General features: G+C 36.4%; 1 pseudogene; it reads right to left on the minus strand.

The window, feature by feature from the left end:
• Positions 1-884: 884 nt before the first annotated feature.
• LOC138395647 (heterogeneous nuclear ribonucleoprotein A1-like) overlaps positions 885-18,439 on the minus strand; it is a 59,935-nt pseudogene continuing 42,380 nt past the window's right edge.

Raw genomic sequence — 18,439 nt, forward strand, 5'->3', positions numbered from 1 at the left:
AGATAGATATATTTTTAACATTCTTAACCAGGACACAGGGTCACATTCTTTCAGGAGACTGATTAATAGTTAAAGGTTACTAACTTATGTTCCCTCTTCATCATCTTTTTTGTCTTACAATATTCTTTTTTTCATTCATTCAATAATTTTTTAATTTTTTTTGCATGAAACAGGAGAGTATAAATCATTTATTGACTACACATGATAATGGATGATACACAAAGTTAATTCTCATCTCTAATTTTATCTGGTACCATTATTCAATTTAGATATATTGCATAGGATAACATGACAATCATCTTGATAACCAATAATTCCATGATTTTTGCTGGGGTGATCCCTTTTAATGGTGAACTTCAGGTCACAGCAGTAACTGTCAGTTCAACCACAGCAAGGTTTCTGAAGACAATGTCTTTTTCGCCCTAGCAGGTTGTAAATGAATTTCAAATAGAACCTGGCATCACCCTGAAGGAATTCTATCTTCACACTTTTCGGAAAGTTTACCAAAATAGTTTCAGAGTAGACTAACTTTACATAGAGCATTAAAAAAAAAAAGACACATTTATGCAGCATCACGATCAGACTATTACATTTAGCAATCAACAACATGGGTGCAAAAGAAAATCTACCTTAAAACCTTCTGTTGGAATGCTTTATACTTTCCACAGAAAGGAAACTAAAATAACCTGTTATGCAATTAGTTACAAATATAGTCCTTGAGTTTTTTGCCCATACACGTGAGTATTGTCTGAAACATGTCTTTTTGTAGCAGCTAGGCTCTACCACCACTGTTCTTGGCTGAGTTCAGATTCTGTTGTAACCTGTAGCTTCCCTGTCACTTTTGTGGCTCTCCTTTCCTGCTAAGCTTTGTTTCCTGGTGGTAATTAAAACCTTCTGCCACTGCCATAGCTATTGCTGCTACTGGAACTGCCATAACCACCTGGGTTTGTGGTTTGGGAAAGTTTTTGCCTTCACCACCGCAGGGGCCAGAGTTTCTGTCTCCAAAGTTTCTTGCCTTCATGGGTCCAAATTTGAAGATTGCTTGTTGTAATTGCCAAAATCATTGTAGCTTCTACCACCTCCAAAATTACTTCCATCACATCATTATCAAATACATTGTAGCCATCCCCATGCCACCATATCCACTACCACCATGGCTGCCACCAAAGCCACCATGACCACTGAAGTTTCCTCCATGGCCAAATTTGTCATTACCACCAAAACCACCTCCACTACCACCACCAAAGTTTCCAGAATCACTTTGACCTCTTTGGCTGGATGAAGCACTGGCCATCTCTTGCTTGGACAGGACTTTCCTTACTTCACAGTTGTGGCCATTCACAGTATGGTATTTCTGAATGACAGTCTTATCCACAGAATCATAGTCATCAAAGGTTACAAAGGCAAAGCCCCTTTTCTTGCCACTGCCTCGGTCAGTCATGATTTCAATCACTCCAATTTTCCCATACTGTTCAAAATAGTCTCTTAGGTGATGTTTTTCAGTATCTTCTTTAATGCCACCAACAAAGATATTTTTCACAGTTAAGTGGGCACCTCGTCTTTGAGAATCCTCTCTGGAGGCAGCTCTCTTCGGTTTCACAACTCTTCCGTCTGCCTTGTGTGGCCGTGCACTCACTGCTGCGTCCACCTCCTCCATGGTGGCATATGTGGCAAACTCAAAGCCCCTGGAGCACTCGACGTTTGGATCTCTCATTACCACACAGTCTGTGAGCCTCCCCCATGCTAAAAATTGCTCCTCAGACTCTCATTGGTTTTTTCAAAGCTCAACCGCCCAATGAAGAGCTTCCACAGCTGTTCGGGCTCTTTAGGGACTCTGACTTACACGTGACGCAGTGGGAACAGAGACTTCCTTGGCAGCATCCATGGGCAGAAAGGACTAGACTAATGAACGTCTCTCTCTTACACTATTCTCTTCCTTTCAAATCCTTACCATCATGCCAGCTCTCATTGTATTTTTTCTTTTACAGTATAGAAAGTTTATTTATAAGTTTTTAGATTCTTGTCATGGTAATTTTTCTATGTTTTTCTTTCTGATAATCTCTTTAGTTTAATCAGAGTTCTAAAGCTGGCTTGGGCAATAACATATGTTACAGGAAATCTTCCAGATATTTTAGGATACTAAAGAATAGCAGAACTAAGAGAGAGAAAAGGAATTCATATATTAGGCTTACATCTTGCTGTGGACTAAATGTTTGTGTCCCTCTAAAATTCATGTTGAAGGCCTAATCCCAAATGTGATGGTATTTGGAGCTGATTAGTTTATGAAGGTAGAACCCTTATGAATGGGATTAGCGCCCTTATAAGAAGAGACATGAGAGAGATGGTTTCTCTCTGCTATATGAGGGTACACCAAGAAGGCAACTGTCTGAAAACCAGAATAAGAGCTCTTACCAGGAATGGAATCACTAAGCACCTCAATTTTAGAATTCCCAGCCTCCAGACAGTGGAACATAGATATTTGTTGTTTAAGTCACCTAATTTACGGCATTCTGTTATAGCAGCCTGAACTGACTAAGACACATCCTTTGCTAAAATACTAACACAAGCTAACATGATTTTCTTAGGACATAGAGTCAAACGTTCTTATTTGCACATTTCCCAGAGATACTGGAATAGGGCAGAGCAAGGATGTTATAACAACAAATAAGAAATCCTAAGAGCTTAAATTTCCTGATCCTCTTCTAGAGTCCTAAATCTTTCATGGTGGATATCTTTGGAGTGGGCAAAATGGAGTTGAGTTTAGACTCCCTTTCTTTTCTTTTCAATTTTTATGAGAATTTAAAACTCTTCAAGAGTTAGTAATGCTTATTTTAATTTAAATTTTGCTTCTTTTACTTTTCTTCCTATTTCAGTCACTAATCCAATGATATTTCTGTTCTATTTTTCACCTTCCATTCTACCTTCTTCTAGGTCCCCATTACTTAGTTATATTTCTTGCCTTACTTCAAAAATATCTTAAGCTATCTTACTTTAGGAATTCTACTTTTTATGATAAATCCATATTTGCATTAATTGATTTTTCAATTAATGCAAACTTAAAATAAACTTAAAATAAAAAATTTTAGAAAATGCAGAAAAATCTGACCACAAAAGAGATAGGAAATTATGCCATTTAAGATTTTTTTAAATTTATTTTTTAAATATTTATTTATTTTTTTATTTCAGCATATTACAGGGGTGCAAATGTTTAGGTTACATATATTGCCTTTGCCCCACCCAAGTCAGATCTTCAAGCCTATCCATCCCGAAGACAGTGCGCACTGCACCCAGTAGGTCTGAATATACCCATCCTCTCCTCCCCACTCCTACCTGCCCGACACCTGATGAATGTTACTACTAAATGTGCACATGTGCCACTTAGGTTTTGAATGAACATAAATGAATATAGCCGATCAGAGCATGGGACCAGAACCCTGTGGAAAGCCAAAGGACACTTTAATTGCAGCATATTGGTGGGTTTTGAAAAGAACTCTAACAAATCAATGCAATACAAAGTTCAAGTTCCTGAAATCATTCTTTATAGCAGGAGAGGCAAAGAATTCCTGAGACCACTTGACCACTCTCACTCCTAAGAAGGAAGCTGCAATGAAATATGATAAATCAACCCCTCTGTTGTTTTTCTCCAGAAGGCTAGAGGACAAAGCTGGAGGCATCAATATACTCACAACTTCACATAAACGGTAGGTACGTGGAGTAGTGGGGGATGGCATGCAGTATTAGGAATTATTAATATTTAGATACGAGTTTTCAGTTAGTATCAAATGTTAATTTCACATAATTATTATAGATAAACATTTATGAATTGTGAGCTAACAGTGACTATAAAGACTATTACAATAAATTAAAAATTTACTCTTTGCTCATAGGTCATTTAGAAAAGAGTTGAAATATAGTCATTTGATAAAATGTCACAAGATTTGGGAGAGTGAACAAAAGAGATTTCTCGGGGGGGGGGGGGAGGGAGTGATCATATGACATTTTGTGCCTTAGCCCAAATAAGATTTTGAAAACTCAGTGAAGCTAGGAGTAATAATTTCAAAGTTACAAAGAGTTTTCACTCTAGCAAGAGGTGAAATAATAAGTAGCATTGGGAGAAGTTTGTTCTTTTGTTCTGGGAAACCACTAGAAAGGGCCAAGCATGAAAAAGTAAAGCAGAGATCATGTGAAAAAGGTTTGAAAAGGAAATATTTGATACACTACGACTCTGAGTAACCAAACTGCTCCATGTGAGAATGAGAAAACCTACACAGAAGAAAACCATTTGCTTTCTAAGTATGAAGTTGGGTTGCACTAATGTTGAAAACTATTCCTTGAGTGTGTAAGCATATGCATCTTGTTCACAGATGACTAAACAGCAATTTTATTGAGGTTTGTTATGAGACTGTGCTATTTTGGGTTTCAGATAAGTATCAGGGTGGAGTATGAGATCGCCAGTCCTGAACCACAGGACACTGAGGATCAGCGGCTTTTTTAATATCCAGAGGCAGCATTCTTGACAAGGAAGGGCATTAGCCATGCTAGTAAGTGGAGCTAACTCAAAAAGCCTCATGGACAGTGGACGAAATACAAGAAACCAAAGAAGATTTGTTCTCATGGACTAGTGGATAAGGATGTGTAGTCACTCCTTTAGAGAGTCCCAGAAATTTTTCAAAAGACAGGACATATTGCAAGAAGGGTTGGATCTTATGCAGGTGGACACATTGGTGATCCACAGCCAAATTTGCCAAGGTGACCTGTCTTCTTAGAGTTACACAGTATATTTATTTTATTTGCTTTCTTTTTACTTTAAGATATTTTTTAAAATACTCAAAAAATAGTCATGCCACCTATAATGTAACATTTGTTACATTTGCTACCAATTTTTCTTTTAAAAAAGAAAATCTTACAGGGATGGTTAACATCCCTTTGAACTATCAATCCCAGGTTCATTCCCTTTCCTCTGCTCTTTGGAGTTCAATGTGCATTTAATAATTTTAAAAGTGATTTTCATATACATGTGGACCCATAAGCAATCTGGTGGGTTTAAATATTTTTTTTTGCTTACTTTGCATATGTCATCTTTTAATATCATTTTGTATCTGCAAATACCATTTTGAATCTGGCTTGTTTCATTTAACACCATGGTTTAAGACCTTTCCTCAATTATACACACATAGAAACATGTACAGTACTTAATTCATTTTAAACTGCTTAATTTATTTTTTATTATTAAAAATGATGCCACAACATCCTTGTACTTATATTTCTACGTACATATGTAAGACTTTTGTCTAGGATTTATAACCAGAAGTAGAATTTATAGGGTATGCACATATTTAGTTTAATACTAACAAATTCGGAGAATGAGAGTTCCCATATCGCCAAACATTCCAGTAAATACTTGATATTGCCAGGCTTTAAAATTTTTGCCAACATATTTTGAGAAAAGTAGTGTCTCATTTTTATATTATATTTTTGATCATTAATGAGATCTAGTAACTTTTCTTGGGTTTATTAGGTATTCATTATTTCTATTTTGCCAATTGTTTATTCTTATCCTTAACTCAATATCTCTCCTTTTTGTTTCTGATTGTGGGATTTTATTTATATTCTCAGTACTGAAAACAATGATAGTTATGCACATTGCAAATATTTTTTCTCAGTCTGCCTCTTATCTTTTAACTTTGTATGTAGTGTTATTTTGTCAATAAGAATTTTTGATAACCACGGCCTTGTAGTATAGTTTGAAGTCTGGTAAATTAATACCTTCTATTTGGTTCTTATTGCCTAAAATTGCTTTTGCTAAATGGGGTATTCTCTGGTTCCATACAAAGTGTAAAATTTTTTTTCTATATCTGTAAAAAATGATGTTGGTAATTTAATAGGGATTGAATTGAATCTGTAGATCATTTTGGGTAGTATAGACATTTTAACAATGTTGATTCTTCCGAACCATGAGCATGGTATGGTTTTCCACCTGTTTACATGCTCTGCGATTTCCTTCCTCAGTGTTTCATAGTTCTCCCTGTAGAGGTCTTTTACCTTCTTAGTTAAATATATTCCTATGTATTTTAATTTCTTTGTTGCTGTTGTGAAGGGTATTGAGTCCTTAATTTGGTACTCCGTTTGACTGTTATTGGCATATATGAATGCCTCTGATTTGTGTGTATTGGTTTTGTATCCTGAGACTTTACTGAATTCATTTATCAATTCCAGGAGTCTCTTGGTTGAATCCTTGGGGTTTTCTAGATATAATATCATATCATCAGCAAAAAGTGACAGTTTGATCTCTTCTGTCCCTATTTGGACACCCTTGATTCTGCTCTCTTGCCTGATAGCTCTTGCAAGGGAGGTATTAATTTACCAGACTTCAAACTATACTACAAGGCCGTGGTTATTAAAACTGCATAGTATTGGCACAAGTACAGGGACAAGGACCAGTGGAACAGAACAGAAAATCCAGATATAAAACCATCCTCATATAGCCATCTAATCTTTGACAAAGCAGACAAAAACATACTCTGGGGAAAAGAATGCTTATTCAATAAATGGTGCTGGGAAAACTGGGTAGCCACATGCAGAAGACTGACACAGGACCTACAGCTTTCACCTCTCACAAAAATCAAATCACGGTGGTTAACAGACTTAAACCTTAGGTGTGAAACTATTAGAATTCTAGAAGAAAAAAGTAGGAAAGACTCTTATAGACATTGGCCTAGGCAAAGAATGTATGACGAAGACTCTAAAGGCAATCACAGCAACAACAAAAATAAATAAATAAATGGGACCTGATTAAATTAAAAAGCTTCTGCACAGCCAAAGAAACAGTCACAAGAGCAAACAGACAACCTACAGAATGGGAAAAAATTTTCGCATGCTACACATCCGATAAAGGACTGATAACTAGAATCTATTTAGAACTCAGGAGAATCAGCAAGAAAAAAATCAAACAACCCTATAAAAAACTGGCCAAAGGACATGAATAGAAATTTTTCAAAGGAAGATAAAAGAATGGCCAAGAAACATGAAAAAATGCTAGGCATCTCTAGTCATCAGGGAAATGCAAATCAAAACCACAATGAGATATTACTTAACTTCAGTGAGAATGGCCTTTATCAAAAAGTCCCATAACAATAAATGCTGGCGTGGATGCAGAAAGAGAGGAACACTCATACACTGCTGGTGGGACTGCAAACTAGTGCAATCTCTGTGGAAAGCAATATGAAGATACCTTAAACAGATTCAAGTAGACCTACCATTCGATCCAGCAATCTCATTATTGGGCATCTACCCAAAAGAACAAAAGTCATTCTATAAAAAAGACATCTGCACCCGAATGTTTATAGCAGCACAATTCACAATCGCAAAGATGTGGAAACAATCCAAGTGCCCATCAATACATGAGTGGATTAATAAAATGTGGTATATGTATACCATGGAGTATTACTCAGCTATAAGAAATAATGGTGATATAGAATCTCTTATGTTTTCCTGGATAGAGTTGGAACCCATTCTACTAAGTGAAGTATCCCAAGAATGGAAAAATAAGCACCACATGTACTCACCAGCATATTGGTTTCCCTGATCCTCACGTAAGTACACATTTGGGAATAACACTAATCGGGTCTTGGGCAGATGTGGGGGCGGGGAGGGGATGGGTGTATACCTACATAATGAGTGCGATGTGCACTGTCTGGGGAATGGACATGCTTGTAGCTCTGACTCGAGGGGGGGGTGCGGGGGCAAGGGCAATATACATAACCTAAACTTTTGTATCCCCATAATATGCTGAAATAAAAAAAAAGAATTTTTGAATTTTTGTTAGTCAACATTTATGTTTGGTGTTTTCTGGCTCTTTTATGGGCCCAGCACACTTGCGCTGCGCTACTCTGCTATCTTTCTGGCTCTTTTAGAAGAAAGCCTAGAAAATAAATCTCTTCTCCTACATTCTTTCCTAGTAGTCTAGAGTTTATGTTTAGATATTTAATTCACCTGGAATTTTTTTTTACATAAAGATACTCGATTGTTTCAAGACCATTTGTTGAATTCTTCATCTGTTATGAGCTCAATGTTTTCATATAAGGGTATGTCTCTAGGCTCTTAATTCTGTCACACTGATTAGTTTATTCCTGTGCAGTACTACATGTGTTCAGTCACTATACTTAGTTAAATGACATGATCGTCAAATGCAATTCTTAGGGTGAGTCTCCTCTCTTGACAATTTTATGTTTAGTAATATGTTATTTTTTCTTGGATCTTTTCACTTTTATATGAGTTATAGAATTGATTTGTCAAGATCCACAAAAAATCCTGTTGGAGATTTTTATTTGAATTTTATTAAATTTATAAATTTCTTGGGGGAGAATTGACATTTTTATATTGTTGAATTTTCCTATCTTTTAATTGGCTTTATTTCTCCATTTATTCGAGTCTTATATTACTTGTTTTATTTTCAAAATATTAAGGGGGTACAAAAGTTTTTTTTTACGCAGATACACTCTGTAGTGCTGAAGTCAGGGCTTTCAGTGTGCCGCCACCAGGACAGTGTTCATTATACCCAATAGGTAAGTTTTTATCCCTCACCTCCCTCCCACTCTCCCCCTTCTTTGTTTCCAATGACCTTTACTTCTTTTTGTGCCCATGTGCACCCATCGTTTAGCTCCCACTTATTAGTGAGAACATGTGGTGTTTGCTTTTCTATTCCTGAGATACTTCACTTAGGATAATGGTTTCCCGTTCCATGCAAGTTGCTGCAAATGACATATTTCATTCCTTTTTATGGCTGAGTAGTACTCCGTGGTGTGTGTGTGTGTGTGTGTGTGTGCATGTATACACATACTAAATATGCTATATATAGCATACTATGTATGTCACATGTAATATACTATATATACTATATGTGTATACACCACATTTTCTTTATACACTCATGAATTGAAGGGCCCTTAAGTTAATTCCATATCTTTGCAATTGTGAATTGTGCTGTGGTAAACATTTGAGTGCAGGTGTCTTTTTATAAACTGATTTCTTTCCCTATGGATAGATATCCAGTAGTGGGATTGCTGGATCAAATGGTAGGTCTATTTTTAGCTCTTTGAAGAATCTCGATACTGTTTTCCATAGTATTGTTGTACTAATTTTCAGTCCCACCAATAGTATATAAGCATACCTTTTTCTCTGCATCCATGCCAGCATCTGTTGTGTTTTGACTTTTTAGTCATAGCCATTCTGACAGGGATAAGGTCGTATCTCATTGTGATTTTAATTTGCATTTCCCTGATAATTAGTGATATTGACCATTTTTTCATGTTTTTTGGCCATTTGTCTACTTTTGAAAAAATTCTCTTCATGTCTTTCGCCCACTTCATTATGGGGTTGTTTGTTTTTTTCTTACTATTTTGTTTGAGTTCTTTGTGGGTTATGGAAACTAGTCCTTTGTCAGATGTATAGTTTGTGAATATTTTCTCCCATTCTGTAGGTTGCCTGCATACTCTGTTGACGATTTCCTTTGCTGTGCAGAAGGTTTTTTAATTTAATTGTCTCATTTATTTATTTTAGTTGCTGCTGTATTTGCCTTTGGGGTCTTAGTCATAAATTCTTTGCCTAGGCCTATGTGTAGAAGAGTTTTTCTTATGTTTTCTACTAGAACTTTTATGGTTTCATGCCTTACATTTAAATCTTTAATCTATCGTCAGTTAATTTTTGTATATGGTGAGAGATAGGGGTCCTGTTTAATTATTCTGCATGTGGCTATTCAGTTTTCCCAGCACCATTTATTGAGTAGGGCATCCTTTCCCCAGTGTATATTTTTGTCTGCTTTGTCAAAGATCAGTTGGTTGTAGCTACATGGTTTTATTTCTGGGTTCCTTATATTGTGTTCTTTTAAAAGTGTTGTATTGTCAAATAAAAACTGAAGGCAAATTGAATGCTGAGAAACATTTTTCTTCTTTTTTTTAAGTCACAGTGCTTGCAAGGGAACCTTGTCTTCAGAAGGACTGGCTCACTGAATAAAAGACGTAGAAGGAATTTAAGGGGAACAATCTAAAAAGTTACAATCAGTTTGCTGATTATTCTCACCAGTGGAAAAATGATAATTCCCCATCATGATTATATATCAGCAAGCGTCACTACACATTTGTACATATCAACTTTGTAAAAATCAGCACTAAAATTGTTTCTGTTGGGAAGTCAGCAATTTAGAGCAAATGGACTTCAGACTTAATTTAGGCACCAGTGTTAAACAGAACTATTGATCGCTTTAAGAACAGTTAAGGCTAACTGTCCCTCCCTCTCTTCCTTCCATTCTCTTTTCATTGCTACACACACCCCTCCAAGCTTACCTCAAGATATAAGGTTTTTCTGACTGTCATGTGTAATTTTAAATCCTCAGGTAAAATGGGTGATCAGGCTAGGCTAACGAAGTGTTCATTTTGCAGTATTTCCATATATTTTTTAGTGCATTTCTTTATGATTTTAAAGAAATTTTGCTGTACCTATAAGTTTCTTTTTTGTTCTTTTCCTTTTCTCTATTTAAAATTTTTTTTCAAAACATAAATTTTTTGTTGATCACTTTAAATATTTTTTATTTCATTGAATTTTGCTTATATTTTTATTATTGTGCTCTACTTTTGGGATTATTCCCTTTCTTTTTTGCCTTCTTGAGCTCAATGTTTAGTTCATCTATTTTTGATAATGAATGCTTTCTACTGAAACCATTTACTCTAATAATTTCTCTCTAAATGATATTTTGCTCTATCCTAAGTGTTTTGATATGTAATGATTTTATTCTCACTTATTTCTATATATTCTGTACTTTCTCTCACAATTTCCTCTGTAACCTGTTGATTACTTAGAAGTATGCTTTTTAAATCACAGCAGCAAAAGCAAAATAAACAAATGGGACCTGCTCAAATTAAAAAGCTTCTGTACAGCCAAGGAAGCTATCATTAGAGTGAATAGACAACCTACAGAATGGGAGAAAATATTTGCTTTCTACACATCCGATAAAGGGCTCATAACAAGAATCTACATAGACCTTAAGAAAATCAACAAGAAAAAAAAAAATCAAACAACCCCATCAATAAATGGGCAAAGGACATGAACAGAAACTTTTCAAAAGAAGACAGAATAATGGCCAGCAAACATAAAAAAGTGCTCAACATCTTTAATCATTAGGGAAATGCAAATCAAAACTACAATGAGATATCACCTAACTCCAGTGAGAATGGCCTTTACCAAAAAGTCCCAGAACAACAAATGCTGGTGTGGATGTGGAAATATTGGAACACTCTTACACTGCTGGTGGGACTCCAAATTAGTACAACCCCTTTTGAAAGTAATTTGCAGATACCTCAAAGAGCTAAAAACAGAAATACCATTTGATCCAGCAATCCCACTACTAGGCATCTACCCAAAGGAAAAAAAGACATTCCATAATAAAATCATCTGCACTAGAATGTTTATAGCAGCACAATTCACAATTGCAAAGATATGAAAACAACCCAAGTGCCCATCAAAACATGAGTGGATTAATAAATAAATAATAATATGTGGTATATGTATACCATGGAATACTATTCAACTGCAAAAAGCAATGGTGAACTACCACCTCTTGTATTATCCTGAATAAAGCTTGAGCCTATCCTTCGAAGTGAGGTATCATAAGGATGGAAAAACATACATCACATGTACTCTCCATCAAATTGGTATTAACTGATCAACACTAAGGTGCTCACATGGTAGTAATATTCATTAGGTGCCAGTCAGGTGGGGAGGTAGAGGCGGGTAAACTCACAACTAATGGAAGCGGAACACACTGTGTGGGGGAAGGGCAAGCCTGTAGCCCTGGCTTGGGCAAGGCAAATGCATTACATGTAACCAAAATGTTTATACCCCCATAATATCCTGAAATAAAAAAAAAAGAAGTATGCTTTTTAGTTCCTAAGTATATATATTAACTTTTAGTTATTTCTAATTTTGTTGCCTTGTGCTCAGAAAATGTGATTTATATTATGTTAAAAATGTGTTTTGGAGGTATTTGAGACACTCTCTAGTTGACAGAGTTGGTGATCAAATTAATAGGTTTTCCATCTGTACTTGTTGGGTGGAAGGTTCTGTGTCTAAAATTGTGTCAAAGCTTCTCTAGTCTTACTAATTTTTGTCTGTTTATCTATTTATTTTATGAGAGACATAAAAATCTCTCCATTTAATTGTAAATGTATTGAATTCTTCTTTGCTGTTTTGTCAGTTTTTATGTTATGTATTTCTAAGGCTATGCTATAAGGTCATGACTACTACATAGTCTTTGTTAAAAATTTCCTCTATCAATATGGAATGTCATTCTTTGTCTTCTATCTTATCTCATATTTGAATAATTTATCAGATTTTGTTTTGTTGTTAATTGCTTGATATGTTTTAAAATTCCTTTATTTCAATTCTTCTGTGTGTCACCATATTTTAGGTATATATCTTAATAGAATTTACCTATTTTTCTTATACTTTTCATAGAAAAATTTTAAAAATTCTCTTTTCTTTTTTTTAACCTCAGGATATAACTAACTTTTTATTTTTGTATTAATATAAATTGCCTACGTTATGTACTATTGAAAAAATAGTTTTCTTTTTTTTTAATTTCAGAATACTATGGGGGTACAAATGCTCTGGTCACATAAATTGCCTTTGCGCTGCTCGATTCAAAGCTACAAGCCCACGCCCCAGGCAGTGTGCATTGCACCCATTGGGTATGAATCCCTTCCTCTCCCCTCCCACGTGCCTGATCAATGATGAATGTTGCTTCTATATGTGCACATAAGGAAGTACCAATTTCTAACTCTTTTCTTATTACATCTGAGTGTAACTCATTATTGTGTTGTGTTAAGTGACATATTTAGATTTTTTTGGACCTCCATTTTAAAAAATTGCTTTGATTTGCTTTCATGTTTTCTCATTTCTTGCTTTCTTTTGGATGAATACAGTTTTCTGATTTTCTTTTATTTTCCCTATGGGTTCAGAAGATGTGTGTTGCATGTCTATTATATTAACAGTTGTCTTTTTTTTTTGGCCTACATATTCAAATATATATATTTTAATAAATTGAAAAGGACTTCTGTCCTTTTGTCAGATTAACTTCATCCATAATTACCAGCCTTGTCACTAAGTTATTTTTTTCTAATGCTTTAGGTCTACTCATTTTAAAGCACACTAATAGATTTCTCCTTCCACTTCACTTTCTCCTTCCCTTTCTTTTCTTCCTTCTTTTCCTCTTTTCTCCCTTCCCTTTTTCTTCTTTACAGTTAATACTTTAGATTTACCATCATGTTTTGTCAACTTATTTTTTTACATATACTCCCTGGTTCTAACTCTTTTTTGAGTTTTATTTTCACTGAAGTATGTCCCTTCAATAATTCTTTCACTGAGGATCTGTGTTTAGTGAGCTTCTATGTTCTTGAATATATGAAAATGACTTCATTTCATTCTCACTCATAAGTGATAATTTGGCTGGTTGTGTCATATGGGTTTATAGTTATTTTCTGTCAGTCCTTTGATGATATTGTTCTATTGTATTCTGGCATATATTATTGCTGATGAGAAGTCTAGTGTTCACATGATTCCTTGCAGGTGATCTGCTTCTCTGGTCATCTTTATGATTTTCTTTTTATGCCTGTTTGCCAGTTTACTATGCCGAGTTTGGCACATGTGAGTGTATGCGTGCGTGTTTATGTGTGTGTATATCTGTTTTCAAGTTATCTATTAATAATTTCAGATCTCAGTGAATCCTTTTGATTGGAGGACTTATATGTCTTTTCTTCTGGAATATTACCCATTATTATCTTTTAAAATATTCTCTGAATTCTCTCTTATCTAATTCCTATTTCACTTGACCTCATTCTATTCCCAGCTCTTCTTTTTAATATCTTCACTCTCTTCTTCTCTGTGTACTATTCTCAGTACCTTAGTTCTATCTTCCAATTCACTCTCTTTTAAACTATGATTAATATAATACTTAACTATTATTTATATATAGGTATAGAACTATAAATGTTAATATACTAGCATTTCAATTTCAATAACCATTTTCCATTCTTAAGATTTCAGTTTGATTCTTTTTAATATCTACCTATTCTTTCTTCAAACTATCTCTAAAATAAGTATTAGCTTCTTTTATCTTTTTTTTAATGGATAGTCTTTCTTGTTACCCATTAGGTAAGCCACAACCTATAGGAGCTCTGGCCTTTGGTGGCCTTTCATGGTATACTAGCTGCTATATGATTTTATCAGATGCCTTACCTTTTAAAATTTTATCTCCTTAACTCCTCCAATTAGGCTTTTTTTCCTCCTATCTTATCAAGGTTACTACTAATGGCCTTCAGTTTGCAAAATTCATACAAGTACTGCATGCTGACTGATTGCGCCACCAGAGCTCCAGCATTTTGCAAAATTCATTGTCAATTCTTAGTCCAAAACTTTACTCCTTAGAGTTTTTGATGCATTTCTTTTTTTTTTAACCATTTACATTTTTTTTTAATTTTTTTTTGACTTCAGCATATTATGGGGGTACAAAAGTTTAGCTTATGTATATTGCCCATGCCCCTCCACCCCCCTGAGTCAGAGCTTCAAGCGTGTTCATTCCCCAGACGGTGTGCATTGCACTCATTATGTAGGTATACACCCTTCCCCTCCCCCCCACATCTGCCCGACACCCAGTTGATGTTATTCCCAAATGTGCACTTAGGTGATGATCAGGGAAACTAGTTTGATGGTGAGTACATGTGGTGCTTATTTTTCCATTCTTGGGATATTTCACTTAGTAGAATGGGTTCCAACTTTTTCCAGGAAGAGAGTCTATATCACCGTTATTTCTTATAGTTGAGTAATACTCCGTGGTATACATATACCACATTTTACTAAGCCACTCATGTATTGATGGGCATTTGGGATGCTTCTACATCTTTGTGATGAATTGTGCTGCTATAAACATTTGAGTGCAGATGTCTTTCTTATAGAATGTCTTTTGTTCTTCTGGGTAGATGCCCAATAATGGGATTGCTGGATCAAATGGTAGGTCTACTTGAATCTGTTTAAGGTATCTCCATATTGCTTTCCACAAGGGTTGCACTAGTTTGCATTTCTTCATTCTTTGTATGTTGAAATGTAATACTTTTTTCCCTTGAGTTCTGTGAGATCCCCCTTTCCTCATTTTCCTTTTTTCTCCCTGCTCACTCCTTCTCTATATACTTAGTTAGATTTTTCTCTTCTTCCATAAAACTGGTGTTCCTGAGCTTAACCCTTAGCACTCTATCTTTTACACACATCTTTGGTGATCTAATTTAGTCCAGTAGTTTAAAATATTATTTATGTGCTGATTACTGTCAAATTTTTTCTCTACTTGATTTCTCTCTAAATCTTCAGACTGAAATATTTAATTGCTTTTTGATATACAGTATATGCTTTGATGGGGAACAGGATGTTGAGTGAGACTTTTGCTGTTATCCCAAAATTGAAAAGTAGGAACACAAAGCTGAAGAAAAGAGATTATAACCTCCCATTTCTCTCTGCACCAAATTGAGATGAGACGAATCCTCAGGAAAGGCTGCAGCACTGCCCAACTCCAGAATACACTGGGAAAGGATTCCTGGAGTTGTGCAATGCAGAGGGGCTGCTCTCAGGCTTTAACAGGTGATGGCCAAAAGCTCTCCTATCCCAAATATCCCCCTTTTCCCAAGCCTAGATAAACAAATAGCTGTAAGGGGAAGGAGATTTAAGTCAATCTTTAGAGTTGTGAGTAGTTAACTGAGGAATGGTGTTGTGGAGGAGGAAGAGATAGTGCATTATTTTCTGAAGGCAAATGAGAAGGACTTTGAGATTTGCTTACAAAAATTAGGGACGTATCTGAGAAAGGATGTGTGGCAACTCATCCCCTGATTGAATTATCTGCTTATTGGATTTGTTGATTTGTTTTGTGCCTATTTAAATAGAAGGAAAATAAAGTTACAGAGAGATAGCAGTGCTCAATGTCCTTTTTTTTTTTTTTTTTTTTTTGGGTGACAAGGATGCTTGAGCTTACTGAGGGTTCAATGAGCAGTGCAAAAGACATCCAGGCTTGAGTCTTCTTGCTGGTACACCACTCAAGTGGGTGGCCTACTTGGTGAGGGCACATCTGTAGTACAGGCTATGAAGTGTATTGCTGGGGAGGGAACTGAGGGGCTCCGGAGCAGACAAGACTAGAATTGATAGTCCCACACCAGAGACTGTGCTGTGGAGCCCTCAGAATTAGTCAAGCTCTTGCAGATTCCTTTGAAGAACTCAAATATGCATTCTGTAAGACATTTGGGTACCTGCCCTAGATGACATTAAAGGACAGTCAGTCTCAGGTTCTCAGAGAAAAGGGCCTACAACTAACAGAGGAGGGAAATTGCATGTCCCAAATCCATCCTTCCAGCCTCAACTCAGTGGGAACTATAACAACATGGAGAGTGTGCAGGAAGGAGACGCAGATTGTACTTCCTCCCTATGCTGAGTCAGTGGGCCTAAGACTGGCTACTAGGAGAGCTGAGTGTTTTAAGAGGGGTGGCCTGAATGTTTTTAATAATTTAAAGTGACTAGAAAATTATGGGTTCTAAGATATCATTAAGGGACAGGGAAGGGATCTGTGTTAATCTAGCTCACATTATTTAATAAACTACTCTTAAATGTCCCAGGCATCCAGAATCTAACATGTGCAAAACTGAACTCATGATTACCTCCTCTAAATCTACTCTTCTTCCCATCTACCTAGATCAGGAAATAGTCCATTTGTCTAGTTCCTTAGGCTCCAAACCTAGGAGTAATACTTGAGTCTTCTTTTTCCCACAGGCTGGCATTCGATCCAATAGCAGGCCCTGTTGACTGTCCCCAAGATAAATGGAATCTGAAGCCTTTTCCTCCCCTCCAGTCAGACCACTTTTCTCCTTGCGACACTCACCTTCAGTTTCAGGCCTCCTAACCGATCTTTCTGCTTCCTCTCTTGAGCCTTGTCACTCTCACCCCAGTTAATCCTCCATAACAGTAGACAGAGTGATCTTTTAAACTTAGAAAGTAGACTCTTATCACTCCCCTATTCAAACCCTCCAATTGCTTCTCACCACATCTAGAATAAAATCTGCAATTTTTACTAAAGATTGCAAAGCCCCACGTGATCTAGCTCTTGTCCCTCCAACCTAATCTTCTACTGCTCTGCCTCCTTCTTTCTAGCTGGGCTGTCATTTTGCATCCCCACTAGCAGGTCCCTTGTACTTGTTCCCTTTACATGGAGCACACTTTCTCCCCTTTCTATCCATCTTTCTCTAGTCTAGTCTGTTACTCTTTTTAATTTTCTTTATGGCATTTATCTGCCTGACATTATATATTTATTTGCTATTATTTGCCTGTTTTTAATCTCAAAATATCAACTCCTTGAGTGTAGGGATTTTGTCTTATTTACTGCTATATTCTCAGTGCTTAGGATAATGCCTGGCCTGGAACAGGCCAATATATATTTGTTAAATTCATTAATGTCTTTGAAGACTTTTAAGTTTCTTACTTTAGTCTTCAGTTTGGTCTAGCAGTTTCTAGAGAAAATTTCCATCTTTCTCTGGGTTGGAATTCTCCAATTTGTTGGGCTTGTGCTGAATTTCCTCATAGATTTCATATTTTTTTTGTAGTTTCTTATTCTTTGGGAATTATCTTTCATGGATATTTTATTATAAAAATACCCTGGGTTGTGGATCCCTTCTTGTGGGGAATTCTGTGGTTGCTATTGCCCCAGCTTCCTGGGCATACCGTCACCAAACCAGATCTCAACTGTGCTGAATTGGGATATGCACACTGCCTAGAGAGCACACCGCTAGCCGGGCTCTGCACGCTGGGCAGATTTAGGTGTGGACCTGTGTGGGTGGTTCTGTTTTCATGCTTGGGGCAGACGGGTGAAGATATTTTGGCTCCTCTTCATGGACAGGCAGTATATTTTCTGCTTCTGGTTTCACTCAGGGTGGCCCAATTCCTGTTCTCCACCATGTTGTGGCCTGAGGCTTTGGCTGCCATCTGGGAGCAGGTGTTGAAACTCTGGCTGTGTTCCTCAGACAAAACTGCTACCTCTGTTTCTTCATCCGTTCACCTTTCCCATCAAGAGCTTAGCTTTAGCGTCTCCTCACAGTGTGCTCCTATATTCACTTTCTGCCCCTTGGAAATAACTCCACCCTCCTTTTCTGTGCTTAAGTTTGTCTGAGTATTTTTAATTAAAGACAATTACCAGCCAAGACTAAGCCAGCCAAAAAGAAGGTGGCATAGTCCTCAGTTACTTTAGCGTACCTTTTTTCCTCTTCCCAACCCGCTGGGTCTTGGATTTTTACATTTCTGTTCTGCCTATTCTCTCTGATGACTCCACTGAAAAAGACACTATACATTCAATGTGCAACTTCTAGCT

The sequence above is a fragment of the Eulemur rufifrons genome, chromosome 15 (genome assembly GCF_041146395.1).
Source record: "Eulemur rufifrons isolate Redbay chromosome 15, OSU_ERuf_1, whole genome shotgun sequence".
NCBI classification, from domain to species: domain Eukaryota; kingdom Metazoa; phylum Chordata; class Mammalia; order Primates; family Lemuridae; genus Eulemur; species Eulemur rufifrons.